The following is a 4,758-nucleotide window of genomic DNA, read 5'->3' on the forward strand; positions in this document are numbered from 1 at the left end:
TTGAAGTTACTTTTTCGCCACTTCCGCGATAATAAATGCTAGCAGGGTGTATGCAAATACATGATGCACACATACCTACCCACTCGAATTGCATTCGCTAGTATGAGTGGCTGTCTGTTGGATTTTTAGTTGTTCCTACCCTTTTACCACCCCATTATCTACCTTTTATTCACTCCTTCTTCTATCTCTCCCCCCCTCGCCTCTCCTTCATTCATTGTCCCAACTACTACATATTTAAGTTAGTGTTTGTGCTGTTGTGTATTGTAGTTGTAGCTGTCAATGATTTTGTTGCACTTGTTATGCTTTCTGTTTTTTGTTTTTTTTTTTTGCCAAATGCTAGGAAACGTAAGTCAGTCGACTCGCAAGGCAGCCGGTAAAGCCAAGTACGTTTCCGTTGCGAGTACTCGTAGAAGTTTCGTTAGCTAACAGTTGGCAGTTTAACTGTCTACAACTACTTACTAAAAGGTGAGGGAGGTAGCAGTTGTTTGTTTGTGTTGTTTTGCTGTCTTGGCTGTTCGATTTAGTGTCGAGTTTTGGGGTTAATAAGGCCAACAAGTCGAAAAGTTTGCTGCCACTAGTACTTGACTTGACTTGGCTGAGTGAATTTCGTGTAGGTATGTATGTAGGTGCAGGGTGTGCGTGCTGTGTACATATATATATATTTAGTGCTGTAATTTTCAAAGATACATATTTTGTTTTTGCTGTTGATTGCCTTATTATGCGATTGTTGTTTTTGTATTAGCTTGTTTTTGGTTTTTTGTTTGTTTTATATGTATATTTCGTTACCTTAATGTTATCAGAGCTTTCCTTGCCATTCAATAAGAGCTTTGCATTTGCGACTTGCACGGTTGCCTTGCCAATTGAACTGCACTCGTGACCCTTGCACTGGCATTGCGCATTTCAATGTAATACATACATACATATGTATATGCAGGTGTATATATGTATACATATGTATGTATATACAAATACATATGAACGTATGAAGATAAATATAATAAATATATGTAAGCTTTTTATTTATTTGATTTTTATTTACATTTGGCAATGCAAACAACTTTCGTTCGTCTGCAAATCGAATTTATTTGATTCAAGTTTACCTTTGCACTACTGTAAACCAGAATATTTAAGGTATTCATTAAACTTTTAGCATGCTGCGCTGGCCATCGATCTTTCTTGCTCTCCCACTAAGTACACACTCACACGTGTACATATGTACATATATGATTGTTAAATGCATTCGAATATTTTGCATCCTTAATATCCCAAAGTAAAAAATTTGAATTCATGTAAGATTAAAATTTAATTTTTGTGAAAGCAAATAAAAGTTTAAAAGCTCATAGAAAGTAATAGCAAAATATTTAAATTTTTAATGAATTTGCTATAAAATAAAAATTTTAAATGAGATTTTTATAACTTTTTTCTCTTTGTACCAGCAGGTGCCATACCAGCTACTTTCAGGGGATAGAATATGCTCGTGAACCCGCATGGCGTTAGGACGCCAAAATTTAATATAACTTTTTAACCCTTCGTCGGGCGCAACTGATCTGTGAGGCACAGCCAAAACATTTTTTTTTCGCCGTGCCCTTTTATACCGTTAACTTTGCTGACGCTCAGTAGCTGCCTCTTTTGAAGTGCTCTATACAGCAAAACCCCTCAGTTTTTGTTTGACTCCCAGAACGAGAAGTTATGCGGAATTTGATCTGAAAAGCTCATTACGCCCAAACTCGTCAAATGTATTAAATTTTTTGAATTATTTTTTTTAATTTTATTATTCATCTAAAAGTAGCTATTACGTACATGTCCCAGAGTTGAATCTTTATGGAATGTTTTACATTTTGATTTTTTAACTTTATTTTAAGATTTTTGTAGTAGCTGCTAAATTTGTGTAAAAAAAATGGATTTTTATGAAAATATTTACCTTTAATTCGTTTCAACATCCCTAAATGCCCTGCCAGTATTCCCCAGATATATAAACAATATAACTGTTTGTTTAGTATGTGTTTTTAAAAGTATGCCAGTTAAGCACATTGGCCCCGAAATTCACAGTCACCATATTGCGCCTGACGAAGGGTTAAATAGGTGAAATCCTATTCAAAAACCTCAAAAAATATTCCTATGGATTCATTTAAACCATTTCTGAGTGATGAGAGGTATCGCATGGCGCACAGTGGGCCAAAAAGGTTGCTTTGGACAAATTAATTTTGGGAGCCCAAATATGAACCGATTTCAAAATTCTTTTTTTTTAATAAAGGATAATGCAATTTCGCGTCGATCTACCCGTGGCGATTTTTTAAAAATCCTGTGGTTTTTACTTATTTATGTTCAAAAATGAAAGAAAAAAAATTACATTTGAATGCTTACACTTTTTTGCAAAATACTTGAAATTAATTTCAAATGTCTGCAATTATTTAAAAAATTATTCGTAAACATTTTTCCATAGGATAGATTTTATTAAAAAATTTATTTTATTTGTTATTTATACTTTTTTTTCTGTTCGAAAAACTCGAGTACAGCTGTACCGATATTTTTGAAATTTTAGGCATCAACTCCAGACTATTCAAGGCTGATAATAGATCAAGGCTGATCAAACGATTTCGATATATCAAGAGGGCGTGGCACCTATTTCAATAATTCCCATTTTTTCCATGAGTTTAGCGTTGATATTATATATCTCTATACCAAGTTGCAGCACTCTACGAGGAATATATCCAGAGATATGTTGTGTGAAAACTTAAGTTTGTATGGGAGGTGCCACGCCCCCTTGAGATATCGAAATTATTCTTCTTCTATTATCATCCTTTGAGGGTGAAGAGGCGAGGTCCAAAATTTCAAAAATATCGAGTTTTTCGATTAGAAAAAAACGGCTTTCAAAATATATATCAGTATAGATTGCAAATAAAATTTTTTTTAATTAAATGATTCCTATGGAAAAATTTTTATGAATGGTTTTTTAAATAATTGCAGGCATGCGAAATTAATTTCAAGTATTTTCCAAAAGATTGGAAGCATGCAAACGTAAAAATTTTGTTCTTTCATTTTTGAACATAAATAAATAAAAAACCAGAGCGATTTTAAAAAATCGACACGGATAGATCGACACGAAATTCAGCTAAAACAAGCATCTCAGAAGAAGAGGAGGGATGCCTTTTCAGGGAGAATGAAATTTAAAACGACGTGACTGAGAACAGTTTGTTGTTGCTATTGTTGACAGGCAAAAATTTCATTTAAAAATATGCCGACAATCAAAAGATTTCAAAACTACGTCTGGTTGCTACAGCCTCCAGAGTACACTAGAGATATGGAGAGAACACTTCTCACTGCTTGCTTTTGAAGGGCAACGCAAGTGGCGCGTTTAATGAAGAATACGCCGTTGTTATGTAAATGAACGATGCTTGGAATATACTGTTCCGTTGTTATAGTGGAGGGACATTTTTATTCGACTTTCCAGAATACTTGCCTGCAGTATTAAGACCGGTTTGGCAATTTTTGTCCACCTACTTTTTCCAGTGCGCCGAATATGCTGCGGTATGCACTGAACGACTGCTCTCTGATAGCACAAATCCGAGTCTTACCGTGAAACTCCTCCCTCTCTTTTATGATATCAGCCTGAGAATGTAAGCTTTTCTTTTGTTGTTACTCATGCGCACTGTCGTCCTTAGGCAGTAGTTTAACAATCGATTTCGATAGTTTCCATGTATTTTTAATTTAAATGACAATTTTATGCAACGAATTTAAAGATTTTAAAAATTTAAAAATTTTCTTTTTGATGCAGAAATGTTTGCAGAGAGAGTATCTAGATGCATTTCTTAATCAAAAATGAAATTTTGAAAAAGTATCGCTTGCTTCTTTTTGGCAGTTAGGGCTCAATATTATTGTTTTCGCTGGGATTTGGAAATACTTAAACTCCCAAATTACGAAAACTAAAGTACGTATGTAAACCATTTACATATAAGTATGTATATTTAATTAGAGCATTCCAGAAAACAGCTTTAAATCTCACAAAAAAAAAAACTCTTCTGTATTATTTTCAGGTTTCGATGGTGGCTTACGTCAATGGTTTCTCATGGAAATATTCGATCAACACACTGGCCAGCTGCAAGCAAATATCTCCTCAAAATATCCAGTATTGAGTGTAACCGGCCTAGATTCGGGTCGCCTCTTTCGTATATTTGTTTATGCAGTGAATTTGCGCGGACGCAGTGAAGCGGTGCAGGTGGAAGGTTATACGCTGAAAGCGGCCGAAAAGCAAACAGGTGAGTTATGTGAATGTGGATTATTATATAGATATAGTATGCTTGACACATTTAAGTGTTAAGAAAATAAGTGAGATCGTGAAATTGGTCGAAATGAAGCGACTGATAAAATAAATTGGTTTGTACAACTGCTAAGTAGTTTGTACTGAACAATTGAAGAAGAGTGGAGGATCCAAATTCAGATATTTACATTTACATTGTAACAACAAAGACTTCTATTGAGACAAGAAGAATGAATAATATAACGCGAAAAGGAGGAGAACGAATAACAAGCTTTAGTTCGAACTTTTCGTATTTTTCAAGAAACTTGAGATGAATCCTGAGAGCTGCGCCCCTAAATGCAATTTATTACTATAGAAAATTAAAGATAAATTTAAAGAAACTTTCATAAATTGTCAGCTTTTTTCAAAGGGGAGAGATATTATTTGGGTAGTCAACCGACGACCGAGTTTTGCCTTTCCGCTGGCGTTATTTTATTTGGGTATTAGGTTAGTTGCTTCAT

At 34.4% G+C, this 4,758-nt stretch overlaps 1 protein-coding gene across 1 annotated transcript in view; it reads left to right on the forward strand.

Annotated features, from left to right (window-relative positions):
- Positions 1 to 4,758, forward strand: part of LOC118742108 (hemicentin-1) — a 286,471-nt gene that overhangs the window by 267,124 nt on the left and 14,589 nt on the right. The window lies entirely within an intron of this gene.

Source organism: Rhagoletis pomonella, unplaced genomic scaffold, assembly GCF_013731165.1.
Source record: "Rhagoletis pomonella isolate Grant_MI unplaced genomic scaffold, Rhpom_1.0 Rhpom_scaffold_00001, whole genome shotgun sequence".
In the NCBI taxonomy this organism is placed as follows: Eukaryota; Metazoa; Arthropoda; class Insecta; order Diptera; family Tephritidae; genus Rhagoletis; species Rhagoletis pomonella.